The sequence below is a fragment of the Arachis hypogaea genome, chromosome 13 (assembly GCF_003086295.3).
Source record: "Arachis hypogaea cultivar Tifrunner chromosome 13, arahy.Tifrunner.gnm2.J5K5, whole genome shotgun sequence".
In the NCBI taxonomy this organism is placed as follows: domain Eukaryota; kingdom Viridiplantae; phylum Streptophyta; class Magnoliopsida; order Fabales; family Fabaceae; genus Arachis; species Arachis hypogaea.
In genome coordinates, this window is record NC_092048.1 from 71,133,422 (window position 1) to 71,148,282 (window position 14,861).

The 14,861-nt window shown below is 38.9% G+C and overlaps 1 non-coding gene across 1 annotated transcript; it reads right to left on the reverse strand.

Moving 5' to 3' along the window:
• Window positions 1-396: 396 nt before the first annotated feature.
• On the reverse strand, window positions 397-500 carry LOC112740080 (small nucleolar RNA R71). The gene has a single exon (XR_003171014.1). It is a non-coding gene; the product is annotated as a small nucleolar RNA R71 (small nucleolar RNA).
• Window positions 501-14,861: the final 14,361 nt, after the last annotated feature.

Here is a 14,861-nt window from a genome sequence, read left to right on the forward strand (position 1 = left end):
ATGGCAGCCGAAAATAATAATAATGCAAGGAGGATGCTTGGTGACTTTACTGCACCTAATTCCAATTTACATGGAAGAAGCATCTCCATTCCTGCCATTGGAGCAAACAATTTTGAGCTGAAACCTCAATTAGTTTCTCTGATGCAGCAGAACTGCAAGTTTCATGGACTTCCATCTGAAGATTCTTTTCAGTTCTTAACTGAATTCTTGCAGATATGTGATACTGTTAAGACTAATGGAGTAGATCCTGAAGTCTACAGGCTCATGCTTTTCCCTTTTGCTGTAAGAGACAGAGCTAGAGTATGGTTGGACTCTCAACCTAAGGATAGCCTGAACTCTTGGGACAAGCTAGTCAAGGCTTTCTTAGCCAAGTTCTTTCCTCCTCAAAAGCTGAGTAAGCTTAGAGTGGATGTTCAGACCTTCAGACAGAAAGAAGGTGAATCCCTCTATGAAGCTTGGGAGAGATACAAAGGACTGACCAAAAAGTGTCCTTCTGACATACTTTCAGAATGGACCATCCTGGACATATTCTATGATGGTCTGTCTGAATTAGCTAAAATGTCATTAGATACCTCTGCAGGTGGATCCATTCACCTAAAGAAAACGCCTGCAGAAGCTCAAGAACTTATTGACATGGTTGCTAATAACCAGTTCATGTACACTTCTGAGAGGAATCCTGTGAGCAATGGGACGTCTATGAAGAAGGGAGTTCTTGAAATTGATACTCTGAATGCTATATTGGCTCAGAATAAAATATTGACTCAACAAGTCAATATGATTTCTCAGAGTCTGAATGGAATGCAAGCTGCATCCAACAGTACTCAAGAGGCATCTTTTGAAGAAGAAGCTTATGATCCTGAAAAACCTGCAATAGCAGAGATAAATTATATGGGTGAACCTTATGGAAACACATATAATCCATCATGGAGAAATCACCCAAATCTCTCATGGAAGGATCAACAAAAGCCTCAACAAGGCTTTAATAATGGTGGAAGAAATAGGTTTAACAATAGTAAACCTTTTCCATCATCCACTCAGCAACAGACAGAAAACTCTGGACAAAATACCTCTAATTTAGCAAACTTAGTCTCTGATCTTTCCAAGGCCACTGTAAGTTTCATGAATGAAACAAGGTCTTCCATTGGAAATTTGGAAGCACAAGTGGGCCAGCTGAGTAAAATGATCACTGATATCCCTCTTAGTACTCTCCCAAGCAATACAGAAGAAAATCCAAAAGGAGAGTGCAAGGCCATTGACATAACCACCATGGCCGAACCTATAAGGGAGGTTGAGGACGTGAATCCCAATGAGGAAGACCTCCTGGGACGTCCAGTGATCAATAAGGGGTTTCCCTCTGAGGAACCAAAGGAATCTGAGACTCATCTAAAGACCATAGAGATTCCGTTGAACCTCCTTATGCCATTCATGAGCTCTGATGAGTATTCCTCTTCTGAAGAGAATGAGGATGTTACTGAAGAGCAAGATGCCAAGTACCTTGGTGCAATCATGAAGCTGAATGCCAAACTATTTGGTATTGAGACTTGGAAAGATGAACCTCCCTTGTTCACTAATGAACTGAGTGATCTGGATCAACTAACATTGCCTCAGAAGAAACAGGATCCTGGAAAGTTCGTAATACCTTGTACCATAGGCAACATGATCTTTGAGAAGGCTCTGTGTGACCTTGGTTTAGGGATAAACCTCATGCCCCTCTCTGTAATAGAGAAACTGGGAATCTATGGGGAACAAGCTGCTAAAATCTCATTAGAGATGGCAGACAATTCAAGAAAATAGGCTTATGGACAAGTAGAGGACGTGTTAGTAAAGGTTGAAGGCCTTTACATCCCTGCTGATTTCATAGTCCTTGATACTGGGAAGGATGAGGATGAATCCATCATCCTTGTAAGACCTTTCCTAGCCACACCAAGAGCTGTGATTGATGTTGACAGAGGTGAATTAGTCCTTCAATTGAATGAGGACCCCCTTGTGTTTACAACTCAAGGTTACCCTTCTGTAAACATGGAGAGGAAGCATAAAAAGCTTCTCTCAAAACAGAGTCAACCATAGCCCCCACAGTCAAACTCTAAGTTTGGTGTTGGGAGGCCACAACCAAACTCTAAGTTTGGTGTTGAACTCCCATATCCAAACTCTAAGTTTGGTGTTGGGGAGTCTCAACAATGCTCTGAACATCTGTGAGGCTCCATGAGAGCCCACTGTCAAGCTATTGACATTAAAGAAGCGCTTGTTGGGAGGCAACCCAATTTTTATTTATCTAATTCTATTTTTCTTGTTCATTCATGTTTTATTAGGTTCATGATAATGTGGAGTCACAAAATAAATATAAAAATTGAAAACGGAATCAAAAATAGCAGAAGAAAAATTACACCCTGGAGGAAGACCTTACTGGCGATTAAACGCCAGTAAGAAGCATCTGGCTGGCGTTCAACGCCAGAACAGAGCATGGTTTTGGCGCTGAACGCCCCAAATGGGTAGCATCTGGGCGTTTGAATGCCAGAATTGCACCCTGGAGAAGAGCTGGCGCTGAACGCCCAGAACAAGCATGGTTCTGGCGTTCAATGCCAGAAATGGGCAACAAATGGGCGTTCAACGCCCAGAACAAGCACCAATCTAGCGTTGAACGTGCAGAGTTGTGTGCGAGGGCATTTTGCATGCCTAATTTGGTGCAAGGTTGTAAATCCTTGAACACCTCAGGATCTGTGGACCCCACAAGATCACCTCAGGATCTGTGGACCCCACAGGATCCCCACCTACCTCCACTCACTTCTTCTCACCCCTCTTTTATACAATCCCATAAACACTCTTCCCCAAAACTCTTCACCAATCACCTCAATCTCTCTTCCCTATCACCACTTCACCACTCACATCCATCCACTCTTCCCCATAAACCTACCTCATAAACACCACCTACCTTCAAAATTCAAAATCAATTTCCCACCCAAACCCACCCTATATGGCCGAAACCTTACCCCCCTTCCTTCCCTATATATAGCCCTCCATTCCTCCTCATTTTCACACAATACAACCCTCTCTTCCCCTTCTTGGCCGAAACACATCTCTCTCCCTCTCCTCCATTTCTTCTTCTTTTTCATCTCTTCTTTCTTCTCTTGCTCGAGGGCGAGCAATATTTTATGTTTGGTGTGGTAAAAGCATAAGCTTTTTGTTTTTCCATTACCATTGATGGCACCTAAGACCGGAGAATCCTCTAGAAAAGGGAAAGAGAAGACAAAAGCTTCCACCTCCGAGTCATGGGAGATGGAAAGATTCATCTCCAAAACCTGAGGAGCTTTCATAGAAGGAGACATTCCCATTGAGGAAGAGAAGCCCATCACTGAGAAAAGGATGGAGCAAGCAAGAGAGCCCATTCATGGAGCTCAAGAGGCGCATGAAGCTCATCACCATGAGATCCCAGAAATACCTCAAATGCATTTTCCTCCACAAAACTATTGGGAGCAAATCAACACCTCCCTAGGAGAATTAAGTTCCAACATGGGACAATTAAGGGTGGAACATCAAGAGCACTCCATCATCCTTCATGAAATTAGAGAAGATAAAAAAGCAATGAGAGAGGAGCAACAAAGACAAGGAAGAGACATAAAAGAGCTCAAGGACATCATTGGTTCCTCAAGAAGGAAACGCCACCATCACTAAGGTGGACTCATTCCATGTTCTTATTTTCTGTTTTTCGTTTTCTATATGTTAAGTGCTTATCCATGTTTGTGTCTTCATTACATGATCATTAGTATTTAGTAACTTTGTCTTAAAGTTATGAATGTCCTACGAATCCATCACCTCTCTTAAATGAAAACTGTTTTGATTCAAAAGAACAAGAAGTACATGAGTTTTGAATTTATCCTTGAACTTAGTTTAATTATATTGATGTGGTGACAATGCTTCTTGTTTTCTGAATGAATGCTTGAACAGTGCATATGTCTTTTGAAGTTGTTGTTTAAGAATGTTAAATATGTTGGCTCTTGAAAGAATGATGACAAGGAGACATGTTATTTGATAATCTGAAAAATCATAAAAATGATTCTTGAAGCAAGAAAAAGCAGCAAAGAACAAAGCTTGCAGAAAAAAAAAAGGGCGAAAAAAAATTAAAAAAAAAAGAGAAAAAGCAAGCAGAAAAAGCCAAAAGCTCTTAAAACCAAGAGGCAAGAGCAAAAAGCCAGTAACCCTTAAAACCAAAAGGCAAGGGTAATAAAAAGGATCCCAAGGCTTTGAGCATCAGTGGATAGGAGGGCCTAAAGGAATAAAATCCTGGCCTAAGCGGCTAAACCAACCTGTCCCTAACCATGTGCTTGTGGCGTGAAGGTGTCAAGTGAAAACTTGAGACTGAGCGGTTAAAGTCAAGGTCCAAAGCAAAAAAAAGAGTGTGCTTAAGAACCCTGGACACCTCTAATTGGGGACTTTAGCAAAGCTGAGTCACAATCTGAAAATGTTCACCCAATTATGTGTCTGTGGCATTTATGTATCCGGTGGTAATACTGGAAAACAAAGTGCTTAGGGCCACGGCCAAGACTCATAAAATAGCTGTGTTCAAGAATCATCATACTGAACTAGGAGAATCAATAACACTATCTGAACTCTGAGTTCCTATAGATGCCAATCATTCTGAACCTCAATGGATAAAGTGAGATGCCAAAACTATTCAAGAGGTAAAAAGCTATAAGTCCCACTCATTTAATTGGAGCTATGTTTCATTGATAGTTTGGAATTTATAGTATATTCTCTTCTTTTTATCCTATTTGATTTTCAGTTGCTTAGGGACAAGCAACAATTTAAGTTTGGTGTTATGATGAGCGGATAATTTATACGCTTTTTGGCATTGTTTTTAGTATGTTTTTAGTAGAATCTAGTTACTTTTAGGGATGTTTTCATTAGTTTTTATGTTAAATTCACATTTCTGGAATTTAGTATGAGTTTGTGTGTTTTTTTGTGATTTCAAGTATTTTCTGGCTGAAATTGAGGGACTTGAGCAAAAATCAGATTCAGAGGTTGAAGAAGGACTGCTGATGCTGTTGGATTCTGACCTCCCTGCACTTAAAGTGGATTTTCTGGAGCTACAGAACTCAAAATGGCGCGCTTCCAATTGCGTTGGAAAGTAGACATCTAGGGCTTTCCAGCAATTATAATAGTCCATACTTTGAACAAGTTTAGATGACGTAAAAGGGCGTTGAACGCCAGTTCTACGCTGCTGTCTGGAGTTAAACGCCAGAAACAAGTCACAAACCAGAGTTGAACGCCAGAAATACGTTACAACCTGGCGTTCAACTCTAGAAAGAGCCTCTGCATGTGTAACATTCAAGCTCAGCCCAAGCACACACCAAGTGGGCCCCGGAAGTGGATTTATGCATCAATTACTTACTTCTGTAAACCCTAGTAGCTAGTTTATTATAAATAGGACTTTTTACTATTGTATTAGACATCTTTGGTCTCAGTTTTAATCTATTGTTCATCTTAGGAGACTATTGATCACGTTTTGGGGGCTGGCCATTCGGCCATGCATGGACCTTTCACTTATGTGTTTTTAACGGTAGAGTTTCTGCACTCCATAGATTAAGGTGTGGAGCTCTGCTGTTCCTCATGAATTAATGCAAAGTACTACTGTTTTCTATTCAATTCAACTTATTCCGCTTCTAAGATATTCATTCGCACTTCAACATGAATGTGATGAATGTGACAATCATCATCATTCCCTATGAACGCGTTCCTGACAACCACTTCCGTTCTGCCTCAGATTGAATGAGTATCTCTTAGATCTCTTAATCAGAATCTTCGTGGTGTAAGCTAGATTGATGGCGGCATTCATGAGAATCCGGAAAGTCTAAACCTTATCTGTGGTATTCCGAGTAGGATTCAGGGATTGAATGACTGTGACGAGCTTCAAACTCGCGAGTGCTGGGCGTAGTGACAGACGCAAAAGGAGGGTGAATCCTATTCCAGCATGATCGAGAACCTCAGATGATTAGCCGTGCTGTGACAGAGCATTTGGACCATTTTCACAAGAGGATGGGATGTAGCCATTGACAACGGTGATGCCCTTACATAAAGCCAGCCATAGAAAGGAGTAAAACTGATTAGATGAAGACAGCAGGAAAGCAGAGGTTTAGAGGGACGAAAGCATCTCCATGCATTTATCTGAAATTCTCACCAAGGATTTACATAAGTATTTCTATCCCTATTTTATTATTAATATTCGAAAACTCCATAACCATTCTATATCTGCCTGACTGAGATTTACAAGATGACCATAGCTTGCTTCATACCAACAATCTCCGTGGGATCGACCCTTACTCGCGTAAGGTTTATTACTTGGACGACCCAGTGCACTTGCTGGTTAGTTGTGCGAAGTTGTGATAAAAAGTTGAGATTACAATTGAGCGTACCATGTTGATGGCGCTATTGATGATCACAATTTCGTGCATCAATTATTATGTATTGATACTTATACATGCATGAAACAATAAATTAATAATGCCAAGGTATGAATGCTAGCGTTAAAATAAATTAACGCTAAAGATAAGCAAATTGCATTACTAATTAATTAAACAAATAAAAGCATGCATGCATGAAACATTAAATCATTAATGCCAAGTGAATGAATGCAATGAATTGGCAACGGCATGCATTTTCATTATTAATTCCACTAATGCCAATGGATTATTAAAGCTTGCATTTCACTATACATTTTATCAAGCTTTAACGTTAATGCATTACTAAGTAATAGAATAAAATAAGTGAAAGCATGCATGCATGGAATACATTAATTAAAGCAATGAAAGCATGCATAAAATTTCTTTAGTAATGCATCAGCGTTCATTAGAAAGGGAGTGCTCACCAAAGGCAACGTAGCGCTCAATTAAGGGATCGTTGGCACACCAGGCAAGTTGGGCAGCAAGCGTTCAAAGCTAGCCTTCATTAAAGGGAACGCTATATTAAGAAAAGAGAGCGCTACGTTCAAACATTTGAACATTTTCGGGCCTCCAACAAAAGAAAAGCAAGGCGCGGCACTCATAAAGGAAGTAGCCAAGGTTCTAAGAGGGAAACCAAAGCAAGCAAGGGAGTGCTACATTCACACACTTAACTGAGCGCAGCATTCAAAAAATGGGGACACCAAGGTTCGAAGAGGGGGGTACGCATTCAACACAAGGAGTAGCGCTCATTATTTGAGCGCAGCGCTCACTTATTGAGCGCTAGGAGCATGCTTGGCCAAAGGAAAATGAATGCTACGTTCACTAATCCAACGGAACGCTCCACTGGAAGGAGCCACCAAGCAACCCTGACCCATGCCACTTGAACCAAGCCATCTGGATCTACTCTTCTTCAAATCTAAAGCAAGCAAAACCCAATTGACATCACTCAAAGGCATAAGGATCAGTAGATTAGGAATTTCATTTAATTGTAATTTGTTTTCAAATTCAATTTCATTTTTATTTTGTGAAGCCTATAAAAAGGCATCTGTTTCATTTTCAAAAGAAGGCTGGCTCTAATAGAGAGTAGTAGGAGTAGGGTAGAATAGAGAGTTCTCTTGAAACACTTTAATTTTTTTTGCATTTTTGCAATTCAATTTTGCTTGTGTAAATTTTAGTTTCCGATCATCTTCTTCTACAAGTTTCCCTTTCTTCAATTTCAAAATTCAATTTACATTGAGCTTGATTTTAATCTTCTGTTCTCATTGCTTTCTATTCCCATTGCTTCCAATTTAATTTCATGCAATTTAAATTTTCCTGTTCCTCTGCATTTTACATTTGATGTTTGCTGTGAGCTTGATTTACATTTCCTGCAAATTTACATTTTCTACAATTGCTCTAAGTTACTGATTTACTACTTTCCTTTAACTTTCCAACACCCAGCCCCCTTTACATTTCATGCAATTTACCTTTCTTGTCACTTAAGATTCTGTCAATTTACATTCCTTGCTCTTTACGTTTCTGCCCATTTATTTTCTACAACTTTAAATTTCTTGTCATTTACATTTTGTTGCTTCAATTTTCACTCAAATCATCAATGTTAGCTTGACTAGACTAATCACTCACTAAAGTTGCATGATCCATCAATCCCTGTGGGATCGACCTCACTCTAAGTGAGTTATTACTACTTGATGAGCAAGCATTCTGAGTTTGGCGAGGGAAAGGGAAGAATAAGAGGAAAAGGACAACAACAAGGAAGATGAACCACAAGGTAGTAATGCTCCTTTCACCTCCTACTTACTTCAGCACTGTAAATTGCATGATTGTCTTTATCTTCTCTGTTTACATGTATGTATGAATAAGCATAGCCTGATTTTTTTATCTGTTGATGCAAGTATTCAACAAAGAATGAGGTTATAGAGATAGTTGAACCTGAGACTACATATCTACAGAAGCCACTTGAGATGACAAAGGAACATGAACATTCATAACCCTCACAAACTGCCCTGAACCAAAACGTCTCATCACTTGAATTCATGATTGAAAGATATGAAGAGGAGATGAAAAAATCTTGGGAAGATCAACAAACCTCCTCCATGAAAGTGCTACTAAGTCAAATGTTGAGTGCAAAGAAAGAAGTGGAGGAACAAGGAAGTGAGGAAGATAATCAAGGAAGTTCATACTCAAGTGAAGCAGAGAAGTACATAGAGGAAGAGCTCATGGAACCACCAATTCAAAAGGCTCTGGATGAAGATAAAACTCCAATAATCACACAGTAACCAGGTCTTGAATCCAACGAAGTGAAGGCAACTAACAAGAGCACCAATCATACCCCTAATCCAGCAAGCAAGCTCAATCAAGCCATGTACAAAAGGAAGCTTGCTGAGAGGAGACTAAGAAAGGGGACAATAGCTGAATCTTCTCTCCTCTTGAGGACATTCCTCTTAACAAACTGGAAGAAGAGGAAGAAAGTAAGGGACGAATGTCAAGCTAATGACACTAAAAGAGCACTTGTTGGGAGGCAAGCCAATCTTAGGTAACATTTCATTCCTTTGCTTTGTTTATTTTCTCTGTCTGCTTTGTTTAAATTTCAATAAATTGGCATATGGTTACATTCTAAGTTTGGTGTTGCCCGGCAACACCCTACAGACTGTTTATGTTCGTTAGAAACACGTCCCTGTCTCCGAGAGTTCCTTACAGAGAGCACTGGATCTTCCACATAGTCCAGAGGGATTGGATACATATCAAGAAGATTCTCTTAAGCGCCAGATGTATCAGTTCGACTGGGCCAGTGTCCTTGGAGTTATCGCCCAACCTGGCAGCACCTGGATCTATGGGCTGCATCGGTCAAAACCCAAGAGCATTTCCGCCTAGTCACTTACCTTGGAGGCTCACATGTGGGCACAGATTATGTCCCACTATCTCTTTTCGAGCACTCATGAGTCGACCTTCACAGCAGACATGGCTGTTCTTCTCTGGTGCATCCTGACAGAGCAACCTCTTAACCTGTCCCGACATATCCAGCAGGCAATGCGACACGTACAGATTGCGGGTAACCTACCTTTTCCCGCCTTGGTCTCAGATCTAGTCTCTGCAACAGGTGTGTCCTCTCGGGCAGGAGACACGAAGGTCATGATCCCTAGGGCCAACCAGTATGTCCAAAATGGGAAGTACATCAGGCCACCAGTTCCCTCTGCGAGCCGGCCTGCCGGCCCATATTTGGACACTCCTCCTTCTTCCACTCCACCTTCATCCACACCACAAGCACCGTCCACCCATCAGATGTTCCTTCAGATCCTTGAGAGGTTCGACCGGCAAGACCGGCGGATGGAGCAATTGGAGCACCACAACAAGCACCGATACAACTACCTGAAGAAACTCATAGTTGGTACTCACCCACCTCCAGAATAGAAGAACACCCCGGACTCTCCTTCATCCAGAAGCATAGGAAGCCCGGGCGAACTAGACAGCGGAGGCGATGCTTTCAGCCCTACCTTGCTCCTTACTGATGGCACGGAGGACCATGCCAAGCCTTAAGTGTAGGGAGGTCAGTCCTTGACTTTCGGAGGTAATTTCTCTCTCTTAACACCAACATTTTAGTTTTTTTTTCTTTTGTTAGATAGGATAGATTGCATGATAATAATTGTTTCCATGTATGTTCTGCTTGGTTGAAATAATAAGTTTCCTTTCAAGACCCTATTTTATGATATTTCACTAATTTAAATGAAAACTTGTGTTAAACTCGTTTGAAGATTGTAAATTGGAACATGATTCATAGCTAAGAACACACAACCTGTGAGATTTGAGCTTAATTATATGGTTACATTATTTAACTATAATATTTTTTCTTGTGTGTTTTCTTCCCTATGATTGCAATCTTTGCTTTGTTCCATTCTATATGTCCATTGTTTAGTGTATTTGCATGCATGCATATGATTGAGGCCATCATTTGTTATTAGCTCACTTATCCCAAATAGCCTACCATTTCAATTACCTTTGTTTGCCATTTTGAGCCTTTTAATCCCCATTTGTTCTTTATATTACCACGTCACTAGCCTTAAGCGGAAAAATAATTAATTACCTGGTTTGAATATTTGGTTAGCTTAAGATAGTGTGTTAACTAAGTGTGAGGAATTATGGGAAACTTGGATTAATGGGAATGTGTTGTGTTTTTGATTGATTTGAATATTGGGAATTTGGGTGCCTACTCATGTGAAACCAGAAAAACCATATGCATTAAAATGTTATATTTGCTTTCATGTTAAAAAATATTTTATTACAGTATAAATAAATAAATAAATAGGGAACAAAATTGCCCCAATGTTAAGTTTAATAAAAGATCAATGCATATGTGGTGAAATTAAAGAAAAATTTGATACATGAGCGTGTGAGGCAAAAGTGGGAAATATGGATAGCTGGGCATGATTTATGAATTACATAGAGTGTGTGTGTGTGTGTGTTAGGTGAGAGCTTAGGTTAGTCAAAGATTCATATTATAGCTCACTTGGCCATACATATATTCTCACCCTTACCTTAGCCCCATTACAACCTTGAAAAGACCTCATGATGTTTGCATTTGTGCATTAAATATTTGTTGATTAGTTAGATGAAGAACAAAGTTTTGGAAAGCATGACTAGAAAAGAGTAGAGTGGATTAACCCTAGATACTTGAGAGATTAGAGTGCATATACACTACCAGTGAGAGTTCAATGCTTGATTCTGTGTTCCCTGCTTTCATGAACTATCTTCTTACAAGTTTACCTGTCTTTACTGTATGATTTAAATTACTGGAATCTTATTTATATTTGTCTTAGAAAACTTGTTTATTTTCAACTAAGTAGATAGAAACATCTTAGCATATAGTTGCATTGATATATAGGTTGTATTTCATCAGTCCTACTTTCCCCCATTCATTCTTTCTATCTCCTTGATCTTAGCATGAGGACATGCTAATGTTTAAGTGTGGGGAGATTGATAAACCATTATTTTATGGTTTATCTTATGCTCAATTGAGTGGTTTTTATCAAGTCTTTACACACTTATTCATATGATTTGCATGATTTTACAATTCCTTCCCAATTTTGTTCTATGGTTGAAAACTTGCTTCCTAAGCATTTAAATTGTGTATTTAATTCCCCTTTATACTATTCGATGCCGTGATCTGTGTGTTCAGTGTTTTCAGGCTTTAAAGGGCAGGAATGGCTTAGAGGATGGAGATGAAACTTGCAAAAATAGAAGGAGCACAAGAAATAAAGGAGACAACCAGCGAGCATCGACGCGCATGCGTGACCTGGAGATTTTTATAGCGACGCGTGCGCGTACCTGACGCGTACGCATGAGAAGCGATTTGCACAGCGACCCGTGCGCGTACCTGACGCGTACGCGTGACACGCGAAGAAGTCCATCGATGCGTACACGTGACTGACGCGTACGCGTGATGTGTGTGACAGGGAACAAACAGAGACTCAACACACATTCTCATTCGCATAGTTTTTAGTTTTTAGTAGGAATCTTGGAGAGAAAATACTTCTTCCTCTAGGGTTCTTCACATTCATAGATTTCTAGTTTATGCTTTTGATTTGGATATTGAGAAGAGTTACTACCTCCGTTGAAGTTTCCATTATTCTAGTTTGTTTCCTTATTCCTTTACTCTTTTAATTACTTATTAACCCTGTTCAGATACATATGTTTATGGTTTTGGGATTTATTAATGCAAAAAACTTTTTTACCTTTAATTAATTTTCAGTTTTTATTTAATTTATCATGTCTTCTTATTCCCTTTATATGCCTGTGAACGTTGTATTCATGTCAATGGAGTAGACTCCTAACTTGACATGGGAGTTGATTAAAAGGAGACCCTTGAGTTGGAATACTCAAGTGTTGATTGTAACTGGAAATTGTTGGCCAATTCTCTAGTCACTAACACTAATCCTTCCATAAGGAGAGGATTCAGAGTTGTGAATAAGAGTTAGCTCAATTACTTGACTTTCCTTTATTCGGTAAGGGTTAACTAAGTAAAAATAACATCTCTTACTATCATACTTGAGAAAATCCAACAAGGATAGAACTTCCAATTAATCTTCTCCCAGTCAAGGCTTTTATTTTAATTATATAAATTCTCTTGTTAATTTTCATTGCTTTAATTAATTATTATTTTAATTTCCCATTTTCCAACTCTAAAAATTCTCAGAAAATTCCTGACTAATAAAATAGCACTCTTTTGTCAACTCGTTGGGAGACGACCTGGGATCTCTACTCCCAGTATTTTAATTCTCAATTTGTGACAAATCTTTCTAAATTGATAAGTGGAATTTTAGTCGGTTAAGAACTGTACTCGCAACGCTGTTCTTTTTATAAATTCTTAATCGGCAATTTTCTGCCACGTCAAGCACTTCTTAGTTTTATTTTATTTTCTTCCTGTAATTTTTATTTACAAATAATATCTTTTAGGTCTACCATTTATTATTAGGTTAGTATTTAAAGGTAAAGATCAATTAGATTTAGGATCTTCTTCCTTCCATAATTTTCAGAACCTTGTTTTCTTTGTAAGTCGTGAGCAACTAAACTTCCTGGTTAAGGTTAGGAGCTTTGTTTATTTCTATGGATTAAGATTATTATTCTTCTATTTTAATTCATGTTTGATTCAATTCTAATGTGTTGTTTTCATTCTTAATCTTATGAATTGGGTGGAACGAGATTATGACCCTTTTCTACACGAGTTCTTGTGATTCAAGAGAGAGTTATCTCACTTGAACTACAGTTTGAAAACACTCCTCCTTAATTGCTAATTACATGAACTAATCAGGATATGTGACATTTATTCCTGTTAGCTTTGGGTAATTAGTGTTTTTGTTGTATTAAACTGCTTCTCTGAACTTCACCATCTGATCTGAATTGAGTGACCACGAGACTGGCATTTGATGAGGATTCGAGGAGATTAAATCACTAAGAGATTAGGGTTTAATCACTTATGGTTTGCTATAGAATGAATCACTCATTATTAAAATAGTTGGTAAGACGTTTTAATCCAGAAAAGTAAACATCTCCGAGACCTTAACTGTTTTCTCATTATTGTTTTACACAAACCTTTATTTTCTTGTTTATTTGTTTATGCATTTACAACAACACAACTCTTTTTACTATTTGCCTGACTAAGTCTAATGATTCACTCGAAAACTGTCCCTCAACAATTTTCTACCGGCAAATGCATTGGATTGTCGTCAAGTAAAAACTCCCTGTAGAGTGAGGTCGAATCCCACAGGGATTGGTTGGTTGATCAATGTTTATTGGAGAATTGTTCTAGTTGAGTGAAATCAGAATTGAATTGGGATTGTAGAAAGTAAAATTGGCGGGAAACTTAAATTGCAAGTAATTAAAGTGCATAAGCTTAAATTGCAAGAAATTAAAAGGGAATGGGGACTTAGCATGAAATTAAAGAAGCAGAATATAGACAGAATGGGTAAATCATAGATGGGAAAGCTCATTGGGGTTAGGAGATGTGATAATTCTCCGGATCAAGTTCATTTTCATCTCTTCCTTAATTAATGCATTCATTGATCTCCTTGGCAATCTTAGGTGATTAGATCACAATTCCTTGGGGAACTAATCTCTCTAAGCATGAACAATTGCCCAATTCCTTGATTTAAGTGCTCATGGGAAGAGATAAAGTTTGGTCACTGATTATACCACACAAATTCATAGATCAAAGTATTGGTAGGATTACATGTCACTATATCCATCCAAGCCCCAATCTAATCCAATGTGAGAAAGAATTTCTAGCATGATCTCCTCATTCCTCTTCCAAGGTTTAGAGGAGATCCAATTATGAATTGCTTCTTTCCCAAGACAACTAACTAATTGGATGAGGAACGAAAGCTTTCTAGCAAAATCAAGAGAAAAGAAAGAAAGAAAAAGAAGAATGAAAACTAATATTGATCCATTGAATTACACAGAGCTCCCTAACCCAATGAAAAGGGTTTAGTTGTTCATAGCTCTAAAAATTACAGAGAAAGAAGAGTGCAGAAAATAGAAACAAAAAAATGCAGAAAAATGAAATCAAGAAATTAAACTCCCCGAGCCCCCCTCAGGGCCTCCCGAGAGCTTCTCAATCTTCAACAATTCTTCTATTTATACCATATTCAATTGGATCTGGTACTTGGATGTGGGCCTTGACCTTGATTGACGCAATGAGGAATCACTCTAGCTGACGTTGACCTTGGCTAAAAACATTCATAACTTGCAGGGTGCCATTTTATAACTGAAATTGGCCTTAACGTTGGTGGTAATGTTTGTATGAAAACGTTGAGCCCAAACATTGCATGACAGATGAATTCTGGTTGCTGCTAGCAACATTTGATTCAATGTTGGTGCACCAAAGTTTTCTCCTCCGCGCGTGCGCACACCATGCTTATGCGTGCAATGCCATTTTTC